We start from the raw sequence: 12,939 nt of genomic DNA on the forward strand, positions 1-12,939 counted from the left end.
AGATTTCGACAGATAAGTGGTACTCCAAATCTGAAGTCCAGAATACCCGAACACACCGCCGGGATTCTTGTGTCACCTCACCCGCTGCGTGTTGTCACGTCAATTCAATGTGTGGACATGATGAATAATTTGACCGACGTATACTAGTACTACTACTGTACTACTTGCTAGTCGTATTTAGTGTCACAATTTATACATAGGTTTAACTAACAAGTACGCACTTGAAGCCTAACTGATTGATATATATATATATATATATATATATATATATATATATATATATATATATATATATATATATATATATATAGGGTCGCGCTATTCGTCACCCAGGGTGAAGAATTGTTATTCTTCACCCCAGACCGCCCATGCACCCAGCCGAACCAGTTTGCATCCACCGCAACAATAGAAGGTTAATGAGGTAAGATTAGTGAGTGGAGGTGAGTTAAACTTACGGTCTTTAGAATTGGTCTTGCGCCACGTTGAGAACAAGGGATGCGAGGTAAGATTTGATTGCATGTGAAGTAATATTACGTCTTAGAGAATCCATTCTCACACGCAAAAAGAAACACCGTAGAAACAAAAAGTTTATGCCATAAAATTACTACAGGGTCGTCTCTCACCTCGTCGTCGCTCGGCCGGCCGATCAGGTATAAGGATGCGCCTCTATCGGAGATCCGGTGTAAGGATCGCCATGGAAGATCCCGTCAGGCGCAAGTAGACGCTGCGGCGGGAGAGCTCACTCCGGCGAGGTGCAGACGCCTCCCACTGGAGTATCCCATCACACGCGAGAATGTCGCGGTGGGAGTGCCACGTTATGAACGAGCAGCCATGGTTCTTATTAAAACTGATTTAGGTCACGGATGATGCATGCATCCTCATTTTTTTAGTCTTCTCCCTCTCTATTTTTTACTGGAGTTGTTCATGCGGCACCATGGATTTGATGCACTGGAAAGCTCTTTTTGGAAGAATATAAAATTGGAGGTATCATTTCTGGAATTGTATCCTCAGTTATCCCAAAAATATTCGATCTTCTATCTGAATTTTGACCGAAATTTCCGGCCGTAGGAATGTCACTAAAATTATCTTTATGTACACACTCTCTCAGCTTCAGTATCGAACACATGTAACTGAAATTTCTTATATAGACAGCACATTTGGTTTCTTTGCAGTTTGTTAGTGTTTGTGAATCAACCCATATACTTCCTTCTAGCTCTAGCAAACCACATATGCAAATCATAATTATTTTATACTGATCAGTCCATCAAGTCTTGGTTTTGAAATGTTGTTTGATCATAGAAGGCAAAGGCAGATTATGTAGTGGACATAATCAATATTTAATTATTTATAACAAACAGACTCAGTTGATCACATAGTGTGACCAACCTGTACAGCTTAATCTCTAAGGATAGGTTACATGAGGCAACAACAAATAGAAGAGTCGGTCCTCTGACATATCTTCATATTTCTATGTTGCCTACTGGTTCCCATCATGCTATCTTTTGCTTATGCATCATGTACTTCAGCAATGAAACATCCAATATTCACTTAGAATATTTTGTATTGAGTAGGATAAATAATTACAATAATAAAACTATCGCACTTGCCTTCTTGGAAGATCCAATGAAGTAACAAGGCGAATCTCATCAATTGTTGTTTTTTTAAGAAACATGCCCTTGTACTGTTGCAGTGTTGCTACTTGCTAGTAGCTTACGGTGACTGAGAACAGGTGGCATCACATACGATGATCATCCAGGTTTTGCTTGAAGAAGTTAGGCGCCCATTCTCTTCAGAGTTTTGGGTAACATTTTCAGTAGCACCGTGCATATGAGTTTTACACTCGAATGAAAACATTAGCTATGCTTAGCAAAACAAATCCTTCCTTGGTCAATTCATCACATGACAGAAAATATCTGGCCTTTAATTAGATTAAAAGAACAGTGCAGATGCTTATTGATCCACAAGAAAGATGTCTTGTAAAAACTGAATTACATAAGAAATTAAGCATATGACATGTAAAACGTGGTCTAGACGATACATTCAGGACCTGCTACATGCATGCGTTGGTTCAGGCCTGCTACAGTTTTACGGTCCATATGCTATCATAAGTGCACAAAGTTCTCCTTCAATCAAGATTCCATATCTTTCACTTGACTGTACCTAGACTTCTGACAGCTGCAAGAGAGCCACATTTTAATGCACTATAAATCAAGTATGGAATCTAAGAGAGAAAAGTCCAACGTGGAAGTAATTTTGTCAACAAAACTTCCACAAGAGGATTCTTCTATCTTACGAGTTACATCTGAACACCTTGTTCATATTTGCAAGAAAACCATCTGAACACCATGTTCATATTTCAATGAAAGCACAAACTACAGTAGCATCATTACCTTTGGATAATATTTAGCTAGCCCAAGCAGGAATTTTATGATCTTGATAACACACTTTTAACTTCACATAGCCTGTTAGCTCCAAAAATTATTTGTATATTGCAATCAAATTTAGACGAGAACACACTCGGTTTAGCTATGACCAAAACAGCTAACTCGCGACGAACCAAGATCAACTGCACTGCTTATTGGCCATAAGTTACCTACACATCCGAGAGGTATTGGGCCAGGAAAACTATAGCATGTAGCGCGTACTAGAGCATGCAACCGTGGCTGGCAGAGAGCATGAGACAAATTTTCTTTACTATACTACGAAGTAGCCAGGCACAAATAAGGATTGTACTTGCCAGGCGATGGAAAAAAGCATCAGAAACAAGGGATACACAAAAAACAGAGTTAAATAAGTAAACCAATGGAATAAAGGGGAGACACTGCACATACCAATGTAATGTATAGTCGTACACAACCTATATCACAGGAGAAACTTATCACAAAGGTGCCATTGTTTGAAAAATTTGTAAAAAAAAGTGCAATCCTTTGAAAAGAATCCCTTGAACAAATCTCTCAAGAAAACGAATGAACATATCATGGAGAAGAAGAAAAAGTATATGAGAAAACACTTACATCAGGAAGTTGATGCACCAGTGAGCCAACTTTTTCTTTTATTTATACATGAAAAGTTGTGTAGGCAGTCTTTGATTAGTCAGCATCAGTAAAATAATATAGATAAGGCACATTACAAGCCAACATTGTATTGCAGCACAAGCATCTTTAGAATATCAACCTTTAAAACACAAATGCTTATAAGTGGACATGACCTCCTCAAAAACTGACCGAGTTTCTGAAGGAAATATAAAAGGTGAATGGAGGAAAATTCCATAGAAAATTAGGGCGGTAGTAACTATGAGACAACTGCACAGATAGTAAGCCCACAATACGCATGAGCTATAATACCTTGACGGCCGAAATCTGACGCAAAACTTGTATCTCTGTAACAAGCAATTGTATATGCTAGGTTTGGAGCAATGAAAATTAACTTGACCATGAAATCTTAAATGAGAAAAGCAGTAGAATCTAAACTAATGGTTCAGGCTCGAGCTCACCTTAGGCCACAAAAGGGTTATAACACGAACATATACAATGATGGTTGAATCATTGTTTGTAACTAATAGAAACTTCAATAAATAGTAAGAATCAAAGTGGACTGAACTATAGAAGTAATACTAGTTACCCTGTATGTTTTATGAACTGAAAAATAAGAAGACAAAAGTTATATCTGCCAACAATTCAAATGGGAAAATCAAGTATAATCCTTCCTGCTGATTCTGCACCTACAGACCTGAGATGGTTCTCATCTCAGTACAATCTGTAATGTCCGCTTCGTCTTCTTTGAGCTAAACTGTTCTCTTCAATCTAATATAAATCCCAAAACTAGTACATGAACCCAGTTATCTTACATCCAACATTTTACTGCCTAATTCAACCGGTACGACCAAGAGACATGTAACCTACATAGATCTAACAATGATTACACTGATTATCTCTTATTTATTAATAATAATTAACATTTGATGAACCATGGAAGACGGAAAATACAGCATATTGGCACAGTAAACTGAGAAGTAATGAGACACAAGGCGCTGAACCTAAGGAGTCATTAGACACAAAAGCGTTGGTAGCTTTATTTATGGAAGATGGGAGATTAGTACGAGGGATGGAAGCAGCAATACATCAGATCCGGAAAGACGCTATTCTTAATTTGTCCCCAACATCTAATCTACCACCACGTAGACCAAATCAACATGGCCATGCAAATTTTCGTTCACTCCTGACTGTTATAGGAAGAAGGAGGACATTACCAAATCGGGCAAAGGCCGTACAAAAACTTGTCCTCCTAAACATAAACGAGTAAACCTTCAGGTACCCATCAGAGGGGTGCATAAATACACGCGCCGCAATTTAGAACTAAGGCAGCAGCCACAGCCGGCAAGTCATGCCCATGATATATGCCTATATGGATAGGAAAAATAGAATCCTGGATTGGGATAGGACGGGAGGAGAATTACGGGGGCACAAATCCTGGCAATGAAGCAAAATTTGGAGACCTCACCGTGACATCGACGTACCCGGCGAGATGGTGCAGCACCGCCGTCGCCGTGGCACGAAGAGTCCGCAGTCGATGCATCCCCACAGCATTTCCTGGAATCGAGGAACCAAGAGAGCTAACCACACCGCCGAAGCCACCGACTACCCCGAGCACCACGCCGTTGAGCCTGCACTCACCATGGCACCATCACCAACCACGGCACCTCCCAAGACTAAGGCAGCCGCCGAACATCACGCCGCCCATCTGCTCAGGGACCAACACGACGTCGAGCCCACCAGCCGAAAACTGTTTGCAGCAGATTAGAAAAGGACGGGGAGGTGGGCTGGGTCCGATTCAACGCACGACTATGGGCTTTTTTTTAGAAAAGACTACGAGGTAATTTTAGAGCGACGGGCAGTTGGATTTATTTCAATCAAACGATGGCCTGGTTGGACGTAACATCAGGCTCAGTCCATCGACCAGGGTGAAGAATAAGTTATTCTTCACCCTGGGTATTTAATAGAGTATCTATATATATATATATACACATATATATATATATATATGTGTGTGTGTGTGTGTGTGGCTTCTGCACAACATCTCCATCATCATTATCAGTACATCCTACACAGGTGAGTTAGGATGCACTTGATCACAGGAAGGTATCTATCCTTCAAACCAGAGGAGTGCTTCAAACTAACAAGAGTACATAATATCCAACAAAAGAGGGTCGTGCTACAGCAGCAGAATACATGGCTCAGTCTAGATATCAGCACGAATCAAGTTGTGCATATTTGCTGTTGGCATGAACCACATCGCCGCATGTCGGGTTTGCAAAAGCCATCCATCGCATGGAAGCTTGATGCCTTTCACACACTGAAGATTACCTGGCAACAAGCCGTGTCGACGAATCTCTGGATATGGTGATTCATGAAACCCATGGTATGATGTGTAAACACAGCCCCCCCTCACGAATGGAAGTTGCATAGCACAGTAATCATCCCCGGTGATATGATCGATGATTGGTTGGATGATCGGATAATTGAGCCCGAGGAACAAGGAGTGGTTGCCGAGGCTATACACCCGCCTCCAGTTGAATAAGCCTGGCCCAACGGAGCTGGTATCTTTCTCGAACACGAAGCAGCCATAGCCATCATTGTCACGAATGCCCCATACATTGTACTGCATGTGGTTTGATGTAATGGTTTGGTCAATTTGGTACGTGCGAGTGAGCATCAAATGACCGCCGTCAGCTGAACGAGCGATAAACCACCACCCATCGGCTGGTATGATTCCAGGTCAGGGAATCATGAAGGCCAGCGCATTTGCGTCTGCTGCAACATTTCAAATTATGTTCAGAGTATGTGTGGAATCAAGATTATTATAACAGTGACACATATCATAGACAGAGAATTGCAATGCTATGGTCATAATCATACCCCAAGTTAAAAAAACAAGCCAATGGCTTTCATATTCTAGCAACATGTCATGGTTCAAACATCATGTAACAATGAGAGGAAAACAGCTATGACAGCGCCTACTCATATTCTACCATAACACTTACTACTACTGTTCTCATATCAACTCTAAGCAATAATATGCGTTGTTATAAAAATCTTGTAAACGAGAGTAACATATAGCAATCATGATGTTATGCTCATAATATGTATTCTAACAATCATTAGATGCCAATTGTTCTCATATCAACTCTAACAATAACATGTGTGGTCATAAAAATCTAGGAAATCAGAGGAACACATAGCAATGATGTGGTTATAGACATGCTATGCATTCTAAATTTTTAATAAATGAACAGGCAGTCGTATTCATAAGGTAAAGATGAGATGAGATAGAACAATTACACGACGATAGATTCCACCAGTATAGGCAGCCAATCTGTGCATCGACCGCGTAAACGATGCCATCATACACTATAGCATCAGACAGAAATATTGCCTCAACAGGTTGATGATGAGCCATAACCATGTATGGCGACTGGATTCTAGATAGAGTAATCCCATGTTGAACAAGGCAATGAGCTTGTAATCCATGTAGTCTTCTGATGGTGTGGTCACTTCGCAAATTACAACTTTCTGCAAATAGAGGTCGAGCCAAAAGCTTGATGCGTCTCATGCGTAGTAGGCAGGAGTGTCCGGCGGGCCGCGAGGCTCGATGTCGGCGGTATCCAACGATGGAAGGGTGATCTCTCGCTGGGTGTAGATATCCACGAGACGCCACAGACTACCGGTGTGGTGGATGACGATGATCCAGTTGGCCTTCATGCCCGCCCAGTAGTGGCCACGCATGAAGGACAGGTGGACGGGTAGTGGTAGCATGTCGAGGGGCACCACGGCAACCTCCGTAGGATCGTCAAGTCGGTGCCTGGGCCACCTGCGAGGATCGGGCATCAGCAAGCAGGGTGTCTTGAAAAGAGCCGGCCGGTTGCAGACGAGTAGACGGTACAAAGACACCGAGCATGCGGCTAGACGGACGGCGCTGAGTAGGTCCATATGACTACAGTTCTGCTCCAAGAGAACATCGGGGAGGGAATTCCAATCGCGGCTCTGCGTGTCAGTCGGTTCTGCCATTGGGGTTTTCGTGCCTGCGAGCCAGCGGGGAAGTGGATTCGGGCGGGCGAGCGAAGAAGCTTCTCCTCGTGTGGCCAAGCAGTAAGCGGGGGGATATGGTACGCGCGAGCTACCAAGGAAGATGGCGCGGGCGGGCGAGCAGTGAGCGGGGGTAAATGGTGTGCGGACGAGATGGGGAAGAGAGGAGGAAGAAGAGTGGAAGACGGGGAAGAAAGTGCATTAAATCTCAATTCTACTAGTACTACTACCAGGATATACCGTCCTTTGGAGAGTAAATAGTTACACCGATGACATGTGGGTCTACCACAAGAGGGCCCATATGTCAGTTAATGGAGGACAGAGGTGCGTAGGCGTATTTGCGGAAGCGTGCTCTACTGGCAAACATGATGGCAGTACTGGGTAAGGCTGATATAGTAACAACAACACGCTGGTTCAGCTTATTAATTACGTGTCCCATCTGCTGCAGCGTGTATTGTCACTTCACTACGAAGACTAGTTGAGTAGTTCTCTCTGGTCCAGATGGGGAATAATGGATCGCGAGGACTTCCTTTCTACAGTATCCCTATGCATCTACGCTTACTTCACTCATTTTGCTCCGTACCTAGTCACTTGTTGAAATTTGTAGAAAGATAAATACTTCGAATTTGGGAACAGAGGGAGGCTTTTACTCCGTACTATTTGGGAATAGAGGGAGTATCACCATATGGAGGGAACAAAGGAAGCTTGAAATATGAACATGTCAATGGCAGGGAGTAAGCCTCATGAATGCATGCATGCATGCATGCAACATGCAACATGCAACACTCACACGTACACATGGACGCACGCAACACTCACGCACCCATGCGGCACACAGCACACGACGCAACACACACAGCTCACGCTCAAGTGCTCAACCTACTCCCTACGTCCGTGAAAGACTGTACATTTAGAGATTTACACATTGACCAGGGCATAATTAACGCCCAAAAGTAGCAGACTTATGTGTGCATGCGACCATTGAGATAAGAAGATTAAATGAAGGCCGTTGCATGTTGTAATTAAGGATAGACATGTAGCCTATACCTACAACATGAGTTGGTGCATTAGTCAACCAATATCGATTTAGATTAAAGGCTAAATGCATTGGAAGTGTAGATGTACATTATGTACCACAATCTTTGTTTTGTAGCCGATGTACACTCTTTGTTTGAAGACCAAGGGAGGACACGTGCATGCACTCACATACACAGCCAGGGCGGTTCACGCGCAAGGGTTGGACTCGTGTCGCGCCTGTGTAAAGTTTCATTTAACTAATTTCTTTGCTCTACCAACTGACAGGTGGGACCCAGAAACCAGGTGACAATTTAACCAGTCAACAAAGTGCCACGTCGACTATATGGCCGGTCAGTAGCGTGTAATACGGTGCTCTACGATGAGCTAGTGATCGTATAATCACCGCAAAACTATATATAGTGACCGTAAAGAGCGTATTGTTACATACGTTGACCGCCAGTGTATTTTTCTTGTTTCAAATTAAGCCATATTAATCAGAAAGGACGCAATATGGACTACTACTAGTACTAGTACTCCTTTGATGTGTCCCGTCAACTCGCCGAATGAGGAGAAGCTTGCTTACTACGCCTCTCCCTCGCCCACGCGTGCGGTGGTTCGCAGGACGAGGAGAGGGTTTTGACTACAGCGCCCTCTCCCTCTCCCTCCATCTCCCTCTCCCTCACGCTCACCCTCTCCCTCGCCCTAGCGGTGGACGTGCAGCAGTTCAATCGGTGTCAGATTGCGAGAAGCATATTGTACTATAGTATCATCATTGTTGGACCTTCCGAAGAGGCTAAGAGCCAATTGCAAGGTTCACACGAGTATGAACTGTTGAACCTCCCGAAGAGGCAAAGAGCCAAGCGTAAGGTTTTATAGGAGTTGTCGTCCTAGTAGGAGTGTACTACAACTATACTGAACGATGCTACTGTATGATGCCGCCACGTCACGTATATCCAAAGCTGTGCCACCTTTTTTTCTCAAAGAGCGTGTTGGAGCCCGTGCAACAACCACACAAGTTGCACGTACACATAACACATTTACTAGTAAAAAATTCTAAAGGACAAATGCCAGTATGCCACACAAGTTCATCTCCAATTCATGTGATAAATTTGTGCACGACTAGTCTACATATATTCACAGTGCTACCGTTCACAATTACCGTACTCCACTTACACGTTATAGATGGGCTACATGCATGTCCTCCTCCAGGTTCCAGTCCCAGGTGTTCTTCATGGATGGCATGATCCATAGCGGTGGTCAAGGGGAATCATTGTCTCAGCTTTCTAGTCCGGTTCCACACGATGGAGACTCATCCAAGCTGAAACGGCATAAATCAGGGATAGCATGTCCCAGCATGTCGTTCATCCGGCGGTGCACAATGAAGACACAACCATGCTTCATGAACGGCAGGCCTTCCGTGTCATGCACGGAAGGTGGCATCCGCTTCACAGTGGGGTAGCTGTCCCCGATGAAAAGCGAGTACTCTGCAAGAGTGTTCCACGGCACCCACGTAGCATCACGGGGGTCGAACTCGGCGCCGTTCATTTGGTACACGCGGCATCCCAGATCTGGACACATGGTGACGAACATAGTCAAGGTCCATGCATAATAATGTTGTGCTCAAATATGGCGGTCAGTAATATTGTGCAGCAAATAGTATTACTCCGATATAGAGGAAGTAAAATAACCGGCTTATTATATATAGCCACTCTTGGCTACATGGACGAGATAGTAAGACATGGAAAAACAAAAATGGTGGCAGCTAGTGGGTTCAAGTCTTCAAGGGCCTAGCTAGCTATACGCGTCCTCCAAGGTAAAAAGTACTCCTACTAGTACTACTAAGTACTACCTCCGTCCGGGTTTATTGGTCCTCATTGTATTTCATGCCAAATTTTGACCATAGATTAAACTAACAAAATGTTCACGCATGTCACCAAACATTATATTTTTGAAAACTATGTTCAAATACGAATGCAATGAGATAATTTTTCTTGACATGCATTAACATTTTGTTAGTTAAATACTTAGTCAAAATTTGGCACAAACTACACAGCGTCTTCAAAGGTGTAGGGGTACAAATCTGCCATCGCCAACATGCGCCAGCCTCTGCCGTTACTGCGTCTTGCATTGATGGCAATCCTTATGTCAAACACCGCGATGAGATAGTAATCGTCGTAGCCGCGTCGCTTTGTCGGCGGGTCCGCAATTGCTATCTTCTTCAATCTCATGTAGGCATCATCATACGTATTCAAGCCCAGCCAGTCCGGAAGGCCGATCCCAATGGTGGAGAAGGGGTCTACCGGAACGGCCGCACTGCTGTGGATGTTGTGCAAAATGATGGTGGTATCCGGCTGGAGGTATGCAAGCCAATCTTCATTGGCACCGACCCAGACCTATATATAGGACGGTGGGCAGCGGAGAAATTACGGTATGGAAATGGAATAACTAAGTACTACATGATCAAACTCCATTACTGACCTGCTCATCGGACAAAATCCGACTACCTCTCAACGTCGGCAACTCTAGCGCAGTCAACGTGCAACAATGGCCAGGGAGCGGTGAACTGTTCGAAGGATTGTCCCATAGAAGAACCTTCTCCTCGAGGACGCATGGAAGACCAACAAGCATGGCCTTTTCCCAAGCCTGTTTAAGCAGCGTCTTGAAAAAGTTGGTGCAGGAAGCACCGAGTCTTGCGGCGGTGAGGATGTCGGAGCGGCGTGCGATTTCTCCCAGAGGATCGTCGTCCAAGGTCTCCCAGCCCCGACGAGGAGGAGAACCGCCTGGCGAATCCATGGGAGCAGCGACGAACTGCCTTCTCTTCGGGGGGAGGGGAACTAGCGAGGAGGAGATAATAGCGTGGTAACCGCAGGGCCTCGTCCCTTCCAACTGTAGATCGTTCCTCAGCGAAGGGGTGAGGCTATTATTTACAACAAGAACTAGCATTATGGAATGTTATGGGATTGCATTATACTGTAAATAATAGCACTAGTAAGAAATTTTTGGCACTAGGTAGTAGTTTTTGGCGTGGATTAAGAAATTTTGGGTATGTTTTTGCCATTTTTTGTACACGCCAACTAGTGTCAAAAAACGTCTTACATTATGTGACGGAGGAGTACGTACTCGTACTATAGCAGTACCAGTACTACTTTTCTGAACCAGTAGTGCGATGTACTGTACTTCTAGTCTAGTCTACTATAGTGCACCAGTTTTGAACTCTTGAATCTCTGGGCCAAGGAGCTACAGTTGGAAGTGGAGGGTACTACTGTTCTCTAGAACCATCATTGTACTACCAATGCAGGGAAAGTACACCTGTGTAGTGGCCTAGTGGGTACTCTCGGTGCTATATTTAGCCGCTCCTCTCATGTAGGAGTACCTGGCCTACTCAGCCGCTCCTCTCACGCACACACTAGCAGCCTACTTATCAGTGACGATTACTGCGGGGGCAGAACATTTGAGTTATTTGATACAGCGAGACTAGGCTTTTCACTTCCATTTGTGGAGGTGTAATGGATCTCGTCAAACTTTGTTAGTAGTTCCTTCTTTATGAATGAGATGAAGCAAAGCTTTTTCCTCTGTTTAAAGAAACACCTCAAGAAGAATTTCTTTTATAATAGAGCCGATAATGGAGTGAAGTCCATGTGTGCAACGCCACAAGCTACAGAGTAGTAGTAGAGCACTTTACGTACAGAGCCATATTGCACAGTTCCCAATGCCCCGCCAGGCTTTTCCGGCTCCTCGGGCTTAATTGGGAAGCGCTAGTTTAAATATGCTACTAGCTGATGAGGAAGCTGCAAGCGAGGTGCGGCTAGGGCGAGCACGCGAGCCACGGGATGCTGGGAAGGAAAACACGTTCACGTGGCTAGGCTGTCCAGTGCACCCATATTGTGGGGCCGCACGTCTGTTCGACTTCAAAACTCAAACTACCCGTGTAAAATATGGCTCGCAACAAAGTGTAGTAGTACTATTTAAAAAAAAGGTCGTCATGCGTTCGACCGGGATCGAACCCACAAAATGAGGTATACACTCCCGCGACCACTAGTAGTACTCGTTGGAGTACAAGGCAACCTAGAATCGCCTTTTGTTGCTAGTAGTACGTACATTGTTCCTTACAAGAAACTCCTAATAATGCAAGAAACCACTAAAATGCCAAGAAACTACTAACACTTGCATACGTTGCAGACTTAAGATAAGACTATCTTATCAACCATTGTACATGCTCTTACCAACAAAAATCCTCGAGTGACCTCCTACCTATGGCCCGTCCACCTAGTCATCCTCGGCCATGGGACGCAGCTACCGCCGCCAGCAGAAGGCGAGGTCAATACCGCCGGCGGTGCGGAGCCCATGTTGCGGCAGCCCGGATGCCAGCTCCGTCCGGCGCTTGCGGCTGCTAGCTAGCCAAGATAGCTCCGTCCAGCTGCTTGTCTGCAAGGTTTGCTAGCTAGATTGGCACGGCAGCGCGGCGGCTTGCTCACGCGTGCCACGCTCAGGCCAGCCATCTGGCTCGAGCGAAGGCTAGCGCGGCGGCTTGCTCGCTCGTGACTCACGCTCGGGCCAGCCTGCCAACCCGTGCGGAAGCCAGCGCGGCGTCCGGCCCGTCCAGCGGAATGACGGCCAACTCACTCATCACCGGCGCCACCGATGAACACGCATCAGTACTGTTTGAAGTAATGTTCAGGAAAAATAATGATTTGAGGGGGAATAACAGGATAGAAGGTCAGATGTGGGTCCCTCGTGTCAACGGTCAAACAAAATGTGTTGGTTTAAGATGCCTCGTCAGCACGGACGTGTGGGCCAACCCTGTCATAAATGGGTTTAAACGAACCTAATCGGTAGGAGT

This window comes from Triticum dicoccoides, chromosome 3B (genome assembly GCF_002162155.2).
Source record: "Triticum dicoccoides isolate Atlit2015 ecotype Zavitan chromosome 3B, WEW_v2.0, whole genome shotgun sequence".
NCBI lineage: Eukaryota > Viridiplantae > Streptophyta > Magnoliopsida > Poales > Poaceae > Triticum > Triticum dicoccoides.